This window comes from Balaenoptera borealis (assembly GCF_965194805.1).
Source record: "Balaenoptera borealis genome assembly, chromosome: 17".
NCBI lineage: Eukaryota > Metazoa > Chordata > Mammalia > Artiodactyla > Balaenopteridae > Balaenoptera > Balaenoptera borealis.
In genome coordinates, this window is record NC_138876.1 from 32,498,168 (window position 1) to 32,518,683 (window position 20,516).

At 37.8% G+C, this 20,516-nt stretch overlaps 2 long non-coding RNA genes across 8 annotated transcripts in view; one reads left to right on the forward strand and one right to left on the reverse strand.

Moving 5' to 3' along the window:
* Positions 1-2,347, forward strand: part of LOC309615171 — a 60,182-nt gene extending 57,835 nt beyond the window's left edge. For 4 of the 7 annotated variants that reach the window (XR_014236565.1, XR_014236566.1, XR_014236567.1 and 1 more), the window contains one exon: positions 715-2,347. This is a non-coding gene — a long non-coding RNA (uncharacterized lncRNA). The remainder of the gene's footprint in view (positions 1-714) is intronic. The other 3 variants (XR_014236569.1, XR_014236570.1, XR_014236571.1) reach the window with 3 other exon arrangements.
* Positions 1-20,516, reverse strand: part of LOC309615206 — a 127,553-nt gene extending 107,037 nt beyond the window's left edge. Inside the window, exon 1 of the long non-coding RNA XR_014236629.1 lies at positions 20,233-20,516. This is a non-coding gene — a long non-coding RNA (uncharacterized lncRNA). The remainder of the gene's footprint in view (positions 1-20,232) is intronic.

Below are 20,516 nucleotides of genomic sequence, written 5' to 3' on the forward strand. Positions count from 1 at the left end.
TGGCCTATTCTGACTTTCTTCTGAAGCTCAGTCCCCACTTCTCCAGCTGCTTTTAAGATTTCCATCTGGCTTTACTTACAGAAGTATAAGCCTAACATATCTATACTTATATTTATCATTTTCTTCCCCAACTCTACAACATACCACTCCCCCTGACTTTTCTATTTTGGTTAATGGTACCAACATTCTTCTCAAAACCTAAACTTTATACAATCGGTTACCATATTTTGTCTCTCCCTTATTTATACCCCACTTTTTTGTTCCCACGGGTGCCTCCTGGGTCTTGCCTTGATTAGTACACTCGTAGGTCAGTCCTATACTAGTACACCTCTTGAGTCATCTCACTGCTTCCATTAACTCTTCTTCCTTTGTCATGGGCCATTCATGAATGTGATAAAGGTAGATTCCAGATCATATTATTCCTTTGTTCAAAAACGTCAATGTGCCGCCGTTGTCTACTGAATCAATTCTCAATCCTGGATCTAGCATTTACAACCCCTTTTTTCTCACCTCTAATCTCCTCTCCCACTATTCCTTTGCATGGATCTTACATGAGCAGTGAACCACTTAACTCACTATGAATGGGATATACTCTGAGCTAGTTTGCCTCTGGTGCACTTAGAATTAATTCCCTGTCCTTGCTTTTCTTCCCATATGCTTGTCAAAACCCAAGTCCACCTTTGAAATCCTGCTGAGATACCACTTTCTTCATAGAACCTTCTCTGATCGTTCCAACCAAAAAGCGACTCCGCTCTCTTCTGAGCCCTCAGCTACTTGCCCTGCTCCACTTCTTGCTGCCATAGTAATTTCTGCAGAAGTCTCATCTCCTCTACAGTAACCTTTTCTCCTTGAAGTCACCATAGCCTGAACACCTTTGGCTTCCCCACAGAGCACAGGTCCTAACTTTTGTTGTTTTCCCATAAACATTAGTTGAGTGAAGAAGCACCAGGGCATGGCCTCAATTCACAGAAAAGCTGTGTGACTAAGCAAAGTGAATGCATGTGGGAATTTCACAATTTGACAAAATGGAGAGCTATATCAAGTCTAGGCAATAATTAGTGTTATTGTTGGTTTTTGGTTTTGCATCTATTAAAAAATGGGCCATCACTGGGCTATGAAATTTGTTGTGAATTAGAGATGTACTGCGGGTGATAATGACCACCTAAATATTAGAAACATCTGTGGCTCACCATCATTAGCTTTTCCCAGTGTAGTTTATTAAAGAAATACTGTCAGATCCCAACTGTATACTTAAGACTGTTTATTTATAGCACAGTAAGTGCTGGAGAAGTAACTGGAAACCCTCAAATCTCCCTGTTATCATTTTTTTTCCAGGAAAAATCCTTATTACTGAAATGGCTCCTTTATAACCTTCTTCTTGATCTGGGATATCAGCTTCTCACCATCTAACTCTGGGAATACAGATGACATAGTGTTGTAAAGTAAAGAGTGACCAGAGAGCCGATGACTCTCTAAAGATGAGAAACATAAATACAGACCAACATAAACATGAACTTGCTCTGAGAACTTTCCACATCAGTAGTTCTTAAAAGTGTAGTCCACAGACCAGCAGCACCAGTAGCACCTGGACCCTTTTTGGAAATGCAAATTATTGAGCCCTTTCTCAGACCTACCAAATCAGAAACTCTGGCAATGGGGCCTAGACATTTGCATTTTAACAAGGTCTTCTTGGTGATTCTGATGGGCACTGAAGTCTGAGAACCACTGCTCTGTATCATCTGTTAAGACATAAGGTCAAGAGAACTGAGTAAATTCTATTGGGTGGGCCAAAAATTGCCTTCGTTTTTAAAGTAAAAAAGCAAAAGACACATTTTTCATTTTCACTAAGAACTTTATTGAACAACGTATTCACTGTTTTGTTCCACTACTTTCTGCTGTTTTTCAGGCAACTTCATAATTCCATCTTCCCAAAACTTTTAATCTTTTTCAGCAAAGAACTGTTCCAGGTGCCTTATACAGTCTTCCAGGGAATTGACATTTTTTCCATTAAGAGAATTTTGTAAAGACCAAAATAAATGGAAATCCGAAGGTGCAATGTCTGGTGAATACGGCAGATGAATCAGAACTTCCCAGCCAAGCTGTAACAGTTTTTGCCTGGTAATCAAAGAAACATGTGGTCTTGCGTTATCCTGATGGAAGATTATGCGTTTTCCGTTGACTAATTCTGGATGCTTTTCGTCGAGTGCTGCTTTCAGTTGGTCTAATTGGGAGCAGTACTTGTTGGAATTAATCGTTTGGTTTTCCGGAAGGAGCTCATAATAGAGGACTCCCTTCCAATACCACCATATACGCAACATCACCTTATTTGGATGAAGACCGGCCTTTGGTGTGGTAGGTGGTTGTTCATTTCGCTTGCCCCACGATCTGTTCCACATTATTGTACACTATCCACTTTTCATCACCCGTCACAATTTGTTTTAAAAATGGAACATTTTCATTACGTTTAAGTAGAAAATTGCATGCGGAAATACAGTCAAGAAGGTGTTTTTCACTTAGGTGGAACCCAAACATCAAAGTAATTAACATAACCAAGCTGGTGCAAATGATTTCAACACTTGATTTGGATATTTTGAGTATGTCAGCTACCTCCTGCGTGGTATAACGTTGATTGCTCTCAATTAATGTCTCGATTTGATTGCTATCAACTTCAAGTGGTCTACCCAACCGTGGAACATCGTCCGGTGAGAAATCTCCAGCACGAAACTTCACAAACCACTTTTGACACGTTCGATCAGTCACAGCACCTTCTCCATACACTGCACAAATTGTTTTTGCATTTCTGTTGCATTTTTACCTTTTTTGAAATCATAAAGCATAATATGCCAAAAATGTTGCTTTTTTTCTTCCATCTTCAATATTAAAATGGCTACACAAAATTTCACCAATTTTGATAAGTTTTTAAAAAATGTACGTGGATATGACAGCTGTCACATACAATCTAACAAAACTGTTTTGAATGAAGTTAAAGACAATTAAGTGCTACTAAAGCCATCTTATGGAAAAAAATGTGTCTCTAGCTTTTAGATTGCTCATCTGTTCTTAATATATTAGGCCTATGCCTGCACTGACACAGTGTGTGTGTGTGTGTGTGTGTGTGTGTGTATTTAATGAAAATATTGGTATGAACATTTTTGATAAAATATTGATGTCATGGCTTGACAAATATTCTGAATTATACATTATGTTACAGTTTTAGCTTGTCTCTTGGGTTAAATACTCATTCAAAGCAGCTTAAATTGGGGGTAGGGGGTTAATGTGAGGAATCAGGTGAAGTGATTAGGAGACCCCTTGGATATCTAAGAAGAGGAGATCTCAAATAGGGTGGAGGCTCACACAGTCTGTACCTGACAGATGGTTCTGAATTCAAGACTGATCAAAGCATCCTGGCAGAGCTATAATGCTACGCCATGACTGTGATGCAATTACAGTCTTATATGTCTGCTTTTTTAAAAATCCTACTATCAATTAACTTCCTCTATTTAATCATGTTTTTTGTGATCCACAATTTTGGGTTGTAGGGCTAATTCTTTCCATGTTTTTCTTTTGAGAGAAAGAGTATGATACGTTCAGCTTATCTTTTGGGTGCCACATTACTGGTTATTTCTGGTGAGAGTCAAATACTTAATAACTAATACAAGGCAGACCTCAACCAATCAGAATGGAGAATCAACCTACTAGAAGAGGGTGCCAACGAATTAGAATGGGCACTGACTGAACACACCTGGCATGGCCTTATGAATGCATACCTGCTGAATAACAGGCTGAAAAATAGCTGTTTAGATTTGTCCCTTTTGAATGGACTTTGGGCCAAGCAAAGGATCCATATAAGCAGAAACTATGGGGTTTTTTTGCTCAATATCATCTCCACAGAACTCAGCACAGTGCTTGGTACATAGTAGACACTCATTAACTGTTTAACAGGCCATAACTTGGAAAACTATATTTCTAAATATTTAAATAATACCAATAAATATACTTAAAATTCAAGCTCTAAGTCAAATTAAATATGTTGTTCCTTCCGTGTAAATGGCCTTTGAGTCTCCTTATCTATTCCTCTTGCCCTAACCCCTGCTTCACCAACGTGCACATGGACCATTTCAACAACTTTCTAATTCATCTTCCTACCTCTAGAATCTTTCTCTCTAATACAACTTCTATACTCTCTCCAAAGCATCTCTCCATTCCAATGTTTAAGTATTCCAGTTACTTATCCATTTTCCTGTTTGAGGATATGTTCATGAATAAAAACAGTATAAAGATATATGTAAAGGTGATACACATTAATGCAGGATAGTAGTTGCCTCTAGAGGTATAAGGAGGAGTTAGAGAAAGGTTCAACCTAGTAATATAACTCTTTATATGCTTTATATTTAAAAATTAAAGTATTTTAAACATTTTTGTAGACCACAAAAGAGTTGATGTTATCGTGTTACTACTAGTAGGGCTACCAATAAAATAATAAATAGATAACATTTTTGGCAGTAGGTTTCTGCTTCTAGCCATATAAGTAAGTGAAGTGCTGGACTTCCCAAAACAACTATAAAACTGAACAATGTGTATGAAGCATCTGTTTTCAGGTATGAAACAACATTCAGGGTAGGACTGTGAACTTGAGGGGAGGAAACGCAGGAAGTGAGCCCGTGGGCATTCTGGCTTTCTATCTGGGGACACTTTTCTGGCTCAGCATAAGGAGGAGCAAGCCAAGCCGAGCTGTCATCCTGGTGAGCTAAGGAATCAAGGAGACAAGTTCTGGGCTGCTGAAGCAGCTGGAATTTTTGGACAGAGTACCTGAGAAAAGGGAGCTGTACAGAGAGGTGACCTCAGAAGTCAGCATGATAATTCACCTCAATTTCTGGGCTGAGGACCAGACTATGTATGAAAGGGCTAGACTTTAGTGATCAAATATTTTGAGGAGATTAGCTGAAAAATGATGCTGGGAGATGTTGGGATTTTAGACCAGCCAGAGAGGAGACACCTCCCTGAGTAATGCACACATTGTTATTACTCCAGAAAGACCATAACTTAGGGATGAGGGCCATGCTCTAAGACTAATTTCAAAACTGAAACAGACCTGCCCTAACATAGAATGAAAAACGTTTGACAGCACCCAAAGACCCCACCAATGACTTAATAGTAATTTAATAGTAATTTAAATACAAAGAAAAGCACATCTAGGTACAATGTAATCAAACTGCTGAAAACCAAAGGTGAAGAGAAAATCATAAAAGCTGTCATATTTTTAAAAATATACTAAAAAAAGGGAAGGAAGAGTATGAATAATGGCTGACTTATCACGAATAATGGAGGCCATTATGATGAGAAGACAATGGAATGACACATTAAAGTTCTACAAGAAAGAAAAAATGAAACAAAACAAAACACAGAATTCCTATAGTGCAGTTGTGATGGCAGGAGCTGCAGCTACCATCTTCAAGGATGTAACCTTGAAGAAAAAATAAGCCTCTATATTTTAAGGCTACTTTTACTGGGGACTCTTACCTATGACTGAATGCAATCTCTAACTAATTCAAGAAATAACTTTGGTTGAGCACTTATTATATACTAAGCTGTGTTGGATGTGGTCATTTCTTTTGTCATTTAAACTCCCAAAGCCCTTTGAAGTGGGCATTCTGCACCTCAGTTTACAGATGAGTAAACTGAAACAGAAAAGTAAACAGTAAACAGAAAATTTCACCTCCTTCAGGTGAGCATTTCTTCCTAAAGAAAACTAACCAGTTCTTCCTCTATATGTGCCTGTCTAGTGTATATCTTATCTAGCAACTGACACAGATTTTAGGCATAAAAACATACACTTTGGACATATACAGAGAATCCCTTTGCAGCCTGGAATGGTTGCAATGACATTGCTAGTGCTTGAACAGAATTTAATATATACTTTCTAAAAGTAAAATCAAGAGAATACACTGTCTTACAGTATATTCTCCAGAGTTGTCATTATTAAGAAGACCAGCTGTGCAGTGGAGACAAGAGCCAAGTGGCAATTAGTGGAGAGTTTTACCACTAGGAAACCAAAAACTAAAAAGTTCTTACAATCTGCGGTCTCCCTCCAGGACCCCTGCTTGCTGGTGTCTACCCTCCAGTTCCTTGGACCCTTGAGCCATGGTCTATGTTTCTACCAGTGTAATTCACCATATTAACAGAGTGCAGGAGAAAAAACATATAAACATCTCAATAGAAGGAAAAAAGGCATTTGACAAAATTTAATACCCATTCATGTCAAAAACTCTCAGCAAATTAAGAGTAAAAGGGAACTTCCTCAATATGATAAAGAGCATCTGCAATAATCCTACAGCTAACATAATACTTAATAGTTAAATATTGAACACTTCCCCCCTAAGACCGGTAGTCTTGGGCAGAACTTCCAGGAAAGACTTCAAGATACAGGTTTCCCTCGCCATCACAAAATAGAACATTCCTATGAAACCTTCACAATCTGAAATGACTTAAAGCAAAGAAGCAATTACTTTAGGACACATCTTACTAACGGGCGCACAAAATAAATGGAGGTAAAGAAGACGCTCACAGACACAGTTGCAAGCGATGGCAGCTGGATGCTGAGATGTTGAGTGCAGTTTCTGGGGAAGGAGCTTGGCGGGGCCGCTCTCACTGCTCGGGGTGCGCGCTGCCTCTATAAGGGCGCACTGCAGAACGGACGCCGAACACTACTTTTGCTTTCACCGTTTCTCATAAAAGCGAAAATCCTCTTCAGATTTCTTTCGGTTAGTGAAAACAATACTAATGTAGGTCTTTCCTAAAGGTGAAGTGGTGCAAAGTGGAGGGTGCCTGTAGTTCCCCACCTGACTGTGTCCTTTGCTCCTCCTGAAGAACTAGATCTTTGGTTTTGTGAGTTTGGGATTATTTCTCTAACAGTCTTGAAGCACCATGTACCTAAAGGTTGATTTGGATGGTCAGCCTTGAGGGCTCAGCACCTGTCAGAACTCAGAACGTTCAGGATCAGTCAACCCCCCATCTGCTCCCCATACCACCAAAGCACTGGGGGTTTTGGGGACTATTTTGATTTTTGTTTGGTTAGTTTCATTTACTGTATTACAAGCAACTTACATAAGCTTCCTGGCTATTAGCACACAAATCAAGAATGAACTAGGCAACATGCACCTTTCCCCACATTTTTCAATAGTTCTCCAGCAAGAGCTTGAAATTTGTTCAGAAAAGCTTATGATTGCCTGACAGTTTCTTGTTACCATGCTGTTCATCTTCCCCAGGTAGGGCCCGAGTCATCCATCAGTGGTTCAGCGTTTGTGTACCCCAGCATATTGTCAGGGCCGGGCCCTGCTGTCCTTGAGTGGAAACCCAAGAAGTCTGTTGTCCCTGGCAGCCTACCAGCCAGACCTATGACAGAGGGGAGCCCAGACTCTGGAGGTGAGACCCAGAAAAGAGCCTGACCTACTTCTTGCTTAGGAAACATCCAGAGAAGCTGCATGATCAGAATGCAAGGATCTGCCTAAGAGAATTCTGAGGTCGCCCTGCTACCATCTAGTGTTATCTTCTGGGGGACAGGACTTCCCCTCCCATTCCCAATGCTCCCGGACACACAGAGCCAGCCCATATGGAGTGAACTCTCCCAGGGTATTTTTAAAGTCCTAGCTTTTGGATAACTGCCCAGCTCTGTCTGCCCAGCTGCTCCCTTCTGAGAAGGCCCTGAGCTGGCTTCCTTCTTGAGATTCCTCACTGGGGTCTTTCTTGTATGCAGCTCTGACTGTGAGCTGCTGAATCCATTGGGGGTACCTTCATCTCCAGGGGAGATTAGGCAAAGTCTGCTATTACGGAACTCAACAGACCCACCTGCAAATCCAGCAGCTGGTGCCCTGAATGTACAGAGGAAACTATTTGTTTCCTTAGGAGTGCTTGTACTTTCGATGGGACAGACCAACAAAGAATGAAACAGTTTTCAGGACATTCTAATTAATTGCTTATGCTCATAATAGTTGGCATTTGCAAGCACTTATTTTATACCTTCATGATGCTGTGGGTTCTACATAATCTCATTTAATCCTCCTGAGAACCCAATGCATTGGATAGTTTTACTATTCCTATTTTGCCGCTGTGAGTAGTGAGACTCAGAATATAAATGATATTGTCAAGGCTGAACACTAAGTGGCAGAGCCAGGAACCAGCCAATAGAGTGTAATTCTAAAACAAACAAACAAACAAAAACCCCCAAACTGGTTTGTTAAGTAGAAGTTAGTCATTTACACTCTTGGGGGTAAGTCACTGTTTCATTTTATATTTATCACAATGAGGAAAGAAGATACTGGTCATCATCAGACATGTGTCCTAGAGCTTTTACTGGCGTGTTGAAAAATTCAGAGGATATAAGGATGATTCCCTGGCAGGAGTGGTAATGGCCAAAGAGGCATGCAAAAATCTAGGGAAAACAAATCATCCTAATATTCCAACGAGAAAAAAGGGAAAGGCAGACAAAACAGAAATACATAAACCAAACATATAAATGAAAAGTCTAATTACAGAGAGGCTCCACTGATGAGCTCTGATGAGAAAAGGAGGATAGCCTCACTTTATCCCATAAGTGAGGATAAATAGCACCTGCGCATGTACCTGTAGGAAGAGTCCTATGATGGGAAGAGTTTCCATGATAAGGAAAAGAGCTGCCATTGGTGAGTACCCACTTTATGCCAAGTCCATATCCGTGTTCTAGTCAAATCCAAATAATAACTCAGAGAAGTAGGCATGATTATAACCAGCAACTGCTTCCTCCCTCCCCACCTCACTCTCCTCCCCATGCTTTGTTGGCATCTTGCAGTAGGAGGAAAATATAATAAAGGTACTGAAATAAATCTGTATTTCAGTAAGTCATTTGAGAAAGGTCCTATGGATTGCCTAAGGATAAAGAGGGAAAATGCATGGTGGATGACGTAAGGTTAAGTGGTCTCATAATTGATCGAACAACTCAGTTTGTTGTCAGAGGACCCTGGTTTGCATCTGGATATACCACTTCTCAGATGGGAGACGTTGCTCACATTATTTAAACTCTCTGAACTACAGATTTCTTAGGTGCAAAATAAAGATAATAACACTATTTACTTCATAAGGATTAAGTTAGATTATATTAAAGGCATTTTATAAACTATAATGGTATTACATGACGATAACTATTAATATCCAGCAATATTACCAGTAGAGGATTACAAAGCTTTGATCTTGACCCGATTTTAGTCAACAGAATTTTAGGCTGTGTTTATAGAAGTAGGGGCCATAGTCTAGTACTCTTCTTGGGCCAGTACCCATCTGGGGTCCTTTGTTTAATTCTGGAGATGATATTAAAGTACAAGCAAGATGACCAGGTTTCTAGTAAATGAGAAATGGTTGAAGGGATTAGAAGTGCCTGGGTGAGAGAAGAGTAAATAGTGGTAGTAATAATTATAATCACCATCACCACAGCAATGGTTAATACTTACTGAGTACTTACATGTCTAGAATTAATATCTGTTATCTCACTTAATGCTCTCAAAAACCTTGGGAGGTAGGTACCATTGTTATCCCTGCTTCCCCATTTTATAGATGATAAAGCCGACTTAGAGAGACTAGTGGCTCACTCAAGTTTATACAGCTAGTACATGAAGGAGCATATTTTTGAACTCAAGTATTCTTATCTAGAACTGGTACTTTTAGCCAACTTGCTCTGCTGCTTTCTTAGAGCTGGGGAAAGTACAACAGCTAACAAAATATTTGAAGGACTATCATGTGGAATAGAGATCAGCCCTTTTTAATATAGTTCTAGAAGGTAGTGCTAATGTAATAGGGGAGAACTTCTGTATTCCATTACAAGTTCGTCACTAAAGGGATGTTTCCTATAGGCTTAAATTACACAAAATGGCCCATCTCTGGGAACCCTGCCTCCTAGGTAATGAGCATTAAGCTAAAAAACCTTTGTTTAGCTCTTAGTAAACAGCCTGATGAGGTCCACCTGTGAATGACTGCAGGGAGGAAGGAATTAACACACCCCTCTGGAGGCGGACCGGAACCAGGAAGTGTTTGACTTTACTCCCTCCCCCTTTAGTATAAAAGAAGCCTAAGTTCTAACTCAGGCAAGATGGTTCTTGGGGATGTGAGTTTGCAGTCTTCTCAGTCCGCTGGCTTTCTGAATAAAGTCGCTATTCCTTTCCCCAACAACTTGGTCTCGGTAACACTGAGTCTAGGAAATGTAAAACTCCAGAAGGGAGATTTAGGCTAGGCGTTAGCAAGGAGAGTCCGTCTAACTGTTAGAGACTATGGCATGGGCTGCATTGCCGAGTTTCTCTCTCCAGCCTCTTGCCAAGCAGAGGTGGGATGGCCGGCCCCAGCTGGAAAATTTTCAGGTAAGGCCTTAGCATCTGCCGGGACCACTTGTACTGAGGATCTTCCCTTCAGAATTCTCTGAAGTAACAGTGGCTACCCCAGCGCTTGGCAGCTGGAACAAGGAATCGACATTCGGAAGCTGGCGAGCTCCATACGGTAGGGTAAGTCACTCCACTGTGTACAGCTGGGACCTATTTTCTCTCCGTTTGGGGCTTTTTCTCTGGAATAAGCCAATTTGTTTTGCATTTGAGTGGGGTACACTGTTGGAGAGAGGAAAGAGTTGTTGGACTTCTCCCCGATTTGTGAACAGGTTCATTTGTTTGTTTGGATGCTGGCATTTGTGTGTGAAGTTTGTGTTTTGTTTGTCTTGAATTTCTGTCTTTAAAAATGGGGAATGTTTCAACAATCCCTAAAGTCCTCTGAGGCGCATTTTGGATAATTGATCTGATTACAGCTATGAACACATGGGTGAGAGGAAGATATTTTATTGTAAAAATGTGTGGCCAGAGTACCTGTTAGGATCTCCACAAGGTGTTTAGTCAGGGTTATCTTGGGACTCTGTGCACCGTGTACCCTATCCTTGCTGTGTTAATTATGCTGTTTATGATCTCCTGTGTCATTGGTATATGTAAAACCCCAAGACCAAACTTGAGGGTTTATTTAGGATTTTCTGTTTGTCCTTTGGGTTTTTCATTTTATTTTGTTTGGTACTGTTTCTCCATTTACAGCAAAATCAGTTGTGATATTTAAAACTTTTACTGATGTCAAATGTAGGAAAGGAACAGGAAAAATAAATAAATAAATAAATAAACCTGTCTGTTCTTCTCCAAGAGTGGGACATTCCCAGGAAGAAGAGAAAGGTTCCACTTGGTTCCTAAAATCACCAGAAGCTACGAATAGAAGTGCCTTTTCCATAAATATTAGTAAAAAGGGTTTAGTCATCTAGACAGGTGACCTTGATTTGTCCCATCTGCCAGAAACCCAGTTTGAATCCAACCTCTTTTGTAAGTGATAGGTTTTACATTGTTGTACCTGATTCATGGCTGAAACTTTGGAATGGGAACTATGAGGTCCCTGTGCTTTTTTATTTTTATTTATTACTATATTTCTTATGGTTCATAACATATAAACACAGACTAGTTCGTTGGCGAAAATAGATTAATAAAACTCTTTGCGTCAATGTATCATGCCTTGAATTTCCCTTGACATTCAATGTCAAATCATAAATGAACTTTTAAAAAAAACTTTGCCCCCTTATATAACAAAATAACTTTTAAAATGTTTATATCTATTATGAAAATAACAATATATAGATGGCAAATGATAAAATATAGAAAAATAACAGACATGAATATATATTTATAAGATATAAAATATTATCTTCTATTTGGTATAAAGTTAGTTGTGCTGTATTAAAAAATTGCTATTAATTTATATCAATCATATATCTCACTTTTTACAATTTGAACTTTTCTTGAACTCCAATTTTTTTTTCCAGTAGAAATGGGAAAAATATGTTTCCTAACTAATGAACTATTCTTTAAAACATTGAAGTAAACTTTATATGTTCTTAATTATGAAAGCATATTTAGTATTTCCCCTTTGACCTCCTTCCCCAGCATATTGATTAAAGCATCATCAGAATAGTAGTTTCCTATGGTGCACTTTGTGCACTGACGTTCCCCCAAGAGATTGCATTTCTGACCTCCTCATTCTAAGTCTCTCTTCACGTCTAGAGGATACATTTTCTCAATGTAAACATGTTTAAAAAGAAAATAGTCAACATTAGCCCATTTTATGAAGTCCAGATCCATTTGCTTTCATATTCATACAGAAATATTATGAAAACTGTCCAATACACAACTAACAAAAAGGGTAATCATAATATCAATGATCTTAGAGCACTAACAGAGCAGAAAACCTGAATTTCAACGATAGTCCTTGTCTCCATTCTCTCATCTGTAAAATGAGAGGTTATAGATCTTTCTGTCTCTCTGCTTGTCTCTCTCCCTCTAATTCTTTCTCTCTCGATGCAGCCAACATCTTTAGAGAAACTCTTCTCACATTAACAGGTGAGCATGCTCAGAGAGGATTCCATAAACTCACGCCAGACTCCTTTGCTGCTAGGAAAAGGCATGTCTCATAGGCTCTGTCAAGTACACATATGCATAAAAGAAAAATAGGGGGAAGGACCTAATAAAATTTAGAAACTCGTTTTGTAGCACAACACCTGTTGCAATCAACTCACGTTTATATATTTACTACTGGTCTTATCACATTTCCCAAATGCCCAAAGTTTGGTACCTTCTGAGAGACAACCTGAAGGGCTTGGAATAAATGATCTGCATCAATAAAAAGTCTATAGTGACATTTTTTCAAGAGTTAAAATGTGTGCATTTGGAAAAGAAAGTGAAGAAGTATAAATTATACCTCTATTACAACTTCTGATACATTCATAGAATTTTTGTTCTTCATTGCAGCAGTCTGGGCTCTACTTTTTGTAGGATTGTTTTTGTTTTTGTTTTCTTTCTTTTTTTCTTTTATTGCCTTGGCAGTAATTACTGTTAGCTTTTTTTTTTTTAATTTTTATTTTATATTGGAGTATATTTGATTTACAATGTTGTGTTAGTTTCAGGTGCACAGCAAAGTGATTCAGTTATACATATATCTATTTTTCAGATTCTTTTCCCATATAGGTTATTACAGAGTATTGAGTAGGGTTCCCTGTGCTATATGGTAGGTCCTTGTTGATTATGTATTTTATATATAGTAGTGCGAATATGTTAATTCCAAACTCCTAATTTATCCTTCCCCCCACCTTTCCCCTTTGGTAACCAAAAGTTTGTATTCTAAGTCTGTGAGTCAGTTTCTGTCTTGTAAATAAGTTCATCTGTATCTTTTTTTAGATTCCACATATAAGTGATAATCATACAATATTTGTCTTTGTCTGACTTACTTCACTTAGTATGATAATCTCTAGGTTCATCCATGTTGCTTCAAATGGCATTATTTCATTCTTTCTTATGGCTGAGTAGTATTCCATTGTATATATGTACCACATCTTCTTTCTCCATACCTCTGTCGATGGACATTTAGGTTGCTTCCATGTCTTGGCTATTGTAAACAGTGCTGCAATGAACATTGGGGTGCATGTATGTTTTCAAATTATGATTTTCTCTGGGCATATGCCCAGGAGTGGGATTGCTGGATCATATGGTAGCTCTATTTTTAGTTTTTTAAGGAACCTTCATACTATTCTCCATAGTGGCTGTATCAATTTACATTCCCACATATATACATTCCCACATATATTGAGGGGCTATCAGTAAAGGATGTGTCAGAGTGTTCCCTTTTCTCCATACCCTCTCCAGCATTTGTTATTTGTAGACTTTTTTTTTTTTTTTGCTGCCCCGTGCAGCCTGTGGGATCCTAGTTCCCTGACCAGGGATCGAACCTGTGCCCCCTGCATTGGAAGCGCGGTGTGGTAACCACTGGACCGCCAGAGAAGTCCCTGTAGACTTTTTAATGATGGCCATTCTGACCAGTGTGAAGTGTTACCTCATCCTAGTTTTTTTTTTTTTTTAATATTTATTTATTTAATTTATTTATTTGGCTGCACTGGGTCTCAGTTGTGGCACATGGGATCTTTTAGTTATGGCATGTGGGATCTAGCTCCCTGACCAGGGATCAAACCCAGGCCCCCTCCACTGGGAGTGCAGAGCCTTAGCCACTAGACCACCAGGGAAGTCCCCTTCATTGTAGTTTTGATTTGCATTTCTTTAATAATTAGTTGAGTATCTTTTCATGTGCCTATTGGCCATCTGTATGTCTTCTTTGGAGAAATGTCTATTTAGGTCTTCTGCCCATTTTTTTTATTGGATTATTTGGTTTTTTGTTGTTGAGTTGTATGAGATGTTTGTATATTTTAGAAATTAAGCCCTGATCTGTTGCATCATTTGCAAATATTTTTCCCATTCTGTAGGTCTTTTCATTTTTCTAAATGGTTTCCTTTGCTGTGCAAAAGCTTGTAAGTTTGATTAGGCCCCATTTGTTTATTTTTGCTTTTATTTCTATTGCCTTGGGGGACCGACCTAAGAAACAATTGGTACGACTTATGTCAGAGAATGTTTTCCTTATGATCTCTTCTAGCTTTATGGTGTCTTGTCTTATATTTAAGTCTTTTAGCCATTTTGAGTTTATTTTTGTGCATGGTGTGAAGGCATGTTCTCCACTGATTTACATACAGCTGTCTAACTTCCCCAGCACCACTTGCAAAACAGACTGTCTTTTCCCATTTTATATTATTGCCTCCTTTGTCTAATATTAATTGACCATAGTTGCGTGGGTTTATTTCTGGGCTCTCTGTTCTGTTGCATTGATCCATATGTCGTTTTTTGTGTGCCAATACCACACTGCTTTGATTACTGTAGCTTTGTAGTATTGTCTGAAGTCTGGGAGCGTTATGCCTCCTGCTTTGTTCTTTTTCCTCAGGATTGCTTTGGCAATTCTGGGTCTTTTATGGTTCCATATAAATTTTAGGATTATTTGTTCTGTGAAAAATGTCATGGGTATTTTAATAGGGATTGCATTAAATCTGTATATTGCTTTGGGTAGTATGGTAATTTTAACAATTTTATTTCCTCTAATCCAAGAGCATGGGATATCTTTCCATTTGTTTAAATCATCTTCAGTTTCTTCAGTTAATGTTTTGTAGTTCTCAACCTATAAGTCTTTCACCTTCTTGGCCAGGTTTATTCCTAATTTTTTTTTTTTTGGTGCTTTATTAAAAGATACTTTTTTTTTTTTTTTACTTTCTGCTATTGCATTGTTAGAGTAAAGAAATGCAACCAATTTCTGTATGTTAACCTTGTATTCTGCTGCCTTGCTAAATTCATTTATCAGTTCTAGTAGTTTTTGTGTGCCAGTCTTTAGGATTTTCTGTATACAGTATCATGTCATCTGCATATAGTGACAATTTTACCTCTTCCCTTCCAATTTGGATACACTTTATTTCTTTTTCTTGCCTGATTGCTGTGGCTAGGAATTCCAATACTATGTTGAATAGAAGTGGTGAGAGTGGGCATCCTTGTCTTGTGCCAGATTTTACTGGGAAGGCTTTCAGCTTTTCACTGTTGAGTATTATATTGGCTGTGGGTTGTCATAAATAGCTTTTACTATGTTGAGATGTGTTTCCTCTATACCCACTTTGGTAAGAGTTTTTATCATGAATAGCTGTTGAATTTTGTCAAATGCTTTTTCTGCATCTATTGAGATGATCATGTGGGTTTTTTCCTTTCTTTTGTTGATATGGTGTATCACATTGATTGATTTGCATATGTTGAACCATCCTTGTGAACTTGGGATGAATCCCAATTGGTTGTGGTGTATGATGTTTTTTGTGTGATGTTGGATTTGGTTTGCTAGTATTTTGTTAAGAATTTTTGCATCTATATTAATCAAAGATATTGGCCTATAATTTTCTTTTTGGTGGTATCTTTATCTGGTTTTGGTATCAAGGTGATGGCAGCTTCATAGAACGTCTTTGGCAGTGTTCCCTCCTCTTCAAACTTTTGGCAGAATTTGAGAAGGATCAGTAAAATTCTTCTTTGTGTGTTGGTAGACGTTGCCTCTGAAGCCATCTGGTCCTAGACATTTTTTGTAGGGAGTTGTTTTTTTTGTTGTTGTTTGTTTTATTACAGATTCTATTTCACTTCTAGTGATCAGTCTGTTCAAATTATCTATTTCTTCTTGATTCAATTTTGGTGCACTGTATGTTTCTAGAAAGTTGTCCATTTCTTCTAGGTTGTTGAATTGGTTGGCATATAATTGTTCATAGTATTCTTTTATGGTTATTTGTATTTCTGTGGTATCAGTTGATATTTCTCCTTTTTCATTTCTTATTTTGTTTATTTGGGTTCGTTCTCTTTTCTTCTTGGTGAACCTGGCCTGAGGTTTCTCAGTTTAGTTTATCCTTTCAAAGAACCAGCTCTTGGGTTTTTTTTGTTTGTTTGTTTGTTTGTTTTTTTATACTGCAGCTTCTTATTAGTCAGCAATTTTATACACATCAGTGTATACATGTGAATCCCAATCACCCAATTCAGCACACCACCATCCTCACCCAACCACGGTTTTCCCCCCTTGGTGTCCATACGTTTGTTCTCTACATCTGTGTCTCAACTTCTGCCCTGCAAACCAGTCATCTGTACCATTTTTCTAGGTTCCACATACATGCGTTAATATACGATATTTGTTTTTCTCTTTCTGACTTACTTCACTCTGTATGACAGTCTCTAGATCCATCCACGTCTCAACAAATGACTCAATTTCGTTCCTTTTTATGGCTGAGTAATATTCCATTATATATATGTACCACAACTTCTTTATCCATTCGTCTCTCGATGGGCATTTAGGTTGCTTCCATGACTTGGCTATTGTAAATAGTGCTGCAATGAATATTGGTGTGCATGTGTCTTTTTGAATTATGGTTTTCTCTGGGTATATGCCCAGTAGTGGGATTGCTGGATCATATGGTAAATCAATTTTTAGTTTTTTAAGGAACCTCCATACTGTTCTCCATAGGGGCTGTATCAATTTACATTCCCACCAACAGTGCAAGAGAGTTCCCTTTTCTCCACACCCTCTCCAGCATTTGTTGTTTGTAGATTTTCTGATGATGCCCATTCTAACTGGTGTGAGGTGATACCTCATTGTAGCTTTGATTTGCATTTCTCTAATAATTAGTGATGTTGAGCAGCTTTTCATGTGCTTCCTGTCCATCTGTATGTCTTCTTGGAGAAATATCTATTTAGGTCTTCTGCCCATTTTTGGATTGGGTTGTTTGTTTCTTTAATATTGAGCTGCATGAGCTGTTCATATATTTTGGAGATTAATCCTTTGTCCGTTGATTGGTTTGTAAATATTTTCTCCCATTCTGAGGGTTGTCTTTTCGTCTTGTTTATGGTTTCCTTTACTGTGCAAAAGCTTTGAAGTTTCATTAGGTCCCATTTCTTTATTTTTGTTTTTATTTCCATTACTCTAGGAGGTGGATCAAAAAATATCTTGCTGTGATTTATGTCAAAGAGTGTTCTTCCTATGTTTTCCTCTAAGAGTTTTATAGTGTCCAGTCTTACATTTAGGTCTCAAATCCATTTTGAGTTTATTTTTGTGTATGGTGTTAGGGAGTGTTCTAATTTCCTTCTTTTACATGTAGCTGTCCAGTTTTCCCAGCACCACTTATTGAAGAGACTGTCTTTTCCCCATTGTATATCCTTGCCTCCTTTGTGATAGATTAGTTGACCATAGGTGCATGGGTTTATCTCTGGGCTTTCTATCTTGTTCCATTGATCTATGTTTCTGTTTTTGTGTCAGTACCATATTGTCTTGATTACTGTAGCTTTGTAGTATAGTCTGAATTCAGGGAGTCTGATTCCTCCAGCTCTGTTTTTTTCCCTCAAGACTGCTTTGGCTATTCGGGGTCTTTTGTGTCTCCATACAAATTTTAAGATGATTTGTTCTAGTTCTGTAAAGAATGCCATTGGTTATTTGATAGGGATTGCATTGAATCTGTAGATTGCTTTGGGTAGTATACTCATTTTCACAATATTGATTCTTCCAATCCAAGAAAATGGTATATCTCTCCATCTGTTGGTATCATGTTTAATTTCTTTCATCAGTGTCTTATAGTTTTCTGCATACAGGTCTTTTGTCTCCCTAGGTAGATTTATTCCTAGGTATTTTATTCTTTTTGTTGCAATGGTAAATGGGAGTGTTTCCATAATTTTTCTTTCAAATTTTTCATCATTAATGTATAGGAATGCAAGAGATTTCTGTGCATTAATTTTGTATCCTGCAACTTTACCAAATTCATTGATTAGTTCTAGTAGTTTTCTGGTGGCATCTTTAGGATTCCCTATGTATAATATCATGTCATCTGCAAACAGTGACAGTTTTACTTCTTCTTTACCAACTTGTATTCCTTATATTTCTTTTTCTTCTCTGATTGCTGTGGCTAGGACTTCCAAAACTTTGTTGAATAATAGTGGTGAGAGTGGACATCCTTGTCTCGTTCCTGATCTTAGAGGAAATGCTTCCAGTTTTTCACCATTGAGAATGAGGTTTGCTGTGGGTTTGTCGTATATGGCCTTTATTATGTTGAGGTAGGTTCTCTCTATGCCCACTTTCTGGAGAGTTTTTATCATAAATGGGTGTTGAATTTTGTCAAAAGCTTTTTCTGCATCTATTGAGATGATCATATGGTTTTTATTCTTCAATTTGTTAATATGGTGTATCACATTGATTGATTTGCGTATATTGAAGAATCCTTGCATCCCTGGGATAAATCCCACTTGATCGTGGTGTATGATCCTTTTAATGTGTTGTTGGATTCTGTTTGCTAGTATTTTGTTGAGGATTTTTGCATCTATAGTCATCAGTGATATTGGTCTGTAATTTTCTTTTTTTGTAGTGTCTTTGTCTGGTTTTGGTATCAGGGTGATGGTGGCCTCATAGAATGAGTTTGGGAGTGTTCCTTCCTCTGCAATTTTTTGGAAGAGTTTGAGAAGGATGGGTGTTAGCTCTTCTCTAAATGTTTGATAGAATTCACCTGTGAAGCCATCTGGTCCTGGACTTTTGTTTGTTGGAAGATTTTTAATCACAGTTTCAATTTCATTACTTGTGATTGGTCTGTTCATATTTTCTGTTTCTTCCTGGTTCTTCCTGGTTCAGTCTCGGAAGGTTATACCTTTCTAAGAATTTGTCCATTTCTTCCAGGTTGTCCATTTTATTGGCATAGAGTTGCTTGTAGTAGTCTCTTAGGATGCTTTGTATTTCTGCCGTGTCTGTTGTAACTTCTCCTTTTTCATTTCTGATTTTATTGATTCGAGTCCTCTCCCTCTTTTTCTTGATGAATCTGGCTAATGGCTTATCAATTTTGTTTATCTTCTCAAAGAACGAGCTTTTAGTTTTATTGAACTTTGTTATTGTTTTCTTTGTTTCTATTTCATTTATTTCTGCTCTGATCTTTATGATTTCTTTTCTTCTGCTAACTTTGGGTTTTGTTTGTTCTTCTTTCTCTAGTTCCTTCAGGTGTAAGGTTAGATTGTTTACTTGAGATTTTTCTTGTTTCTTTAGGTAGGCTTGTATAGCTATAAACTTCCCTCTTAGAACTGCTTTTGCTGCATCCCATAGGTTTTGGGTCGTCGTGTTTTCATTGTCATTTGTCTCTAGGTATTTTTTGATTTCCTCTTTGATTTCTTCAGTGATCTCTTGGTTATTTGGTAACGTATTGTTTAGCCTCCATGTGTTTGTGTTTTTTACGTTTTTTTCCCCGTAATTCATTTCTAATCTCATAGCATTGTGGTCAGAAAAGATGCCTTATATGATTTCAATTTTCTTAAATGTTCTGAGGCTTGACTTGTGACCCAAGTTGTGATCTATCCTGGAGAATGTTCCGTGCGCACTTGAGAAGAACGTGTAATCTGCTGTTTTTGGATGGAATGTCGTATAAATATCAATTAAATCTATCTGGTCTATTGTGTCATTTAAAGCTTCTGTTTCCTTATTTATTTTCATTTTGGATGATCTGTCCATTGGTGTAAGTGAGGTGTTAAAGTCCCCCACTATTATTGTGTTACTGTCGATTTCCTCTTTTATAGCTGTTAGCAGTTGCCTTATGTATTGAGGTGCTCCTATGTTGGGTGCATATATATTTATAATTGTTATATCTTCTTCTTGGATTGATCCCTTGATCATTATGTAGTGTCCTTCCTTGTCTCTTGTAACATTCTTTATTTTATTTTTTATTTTTTAATATATTTCAGCATAAGAGCTAAAAGGTATTAGTTTTTTAAAAGCATGTTACCTTTTTTTTCACACACACGCACTGTATTTTATTTTTACAAGAGATAAATAGACTGACACCAAGCATTGTACATGGATGACCACAACAAAAGCAACAATGATTGCAATTACCAAACATGAAACACACTCATACTATGTCATAATATTGACATTCAGTCCAGTAATCCTCCAGTGTAACAGCTCCTTTACTTTGCAGTGAAAATTGATTTGTATATTCTTTGCCTCTGAGTCCTTGTGGGATTTTTTTTTTTAATTCAAACAGAAAGTCACAAAAATTATACTCATCCTCATCAGTTCAC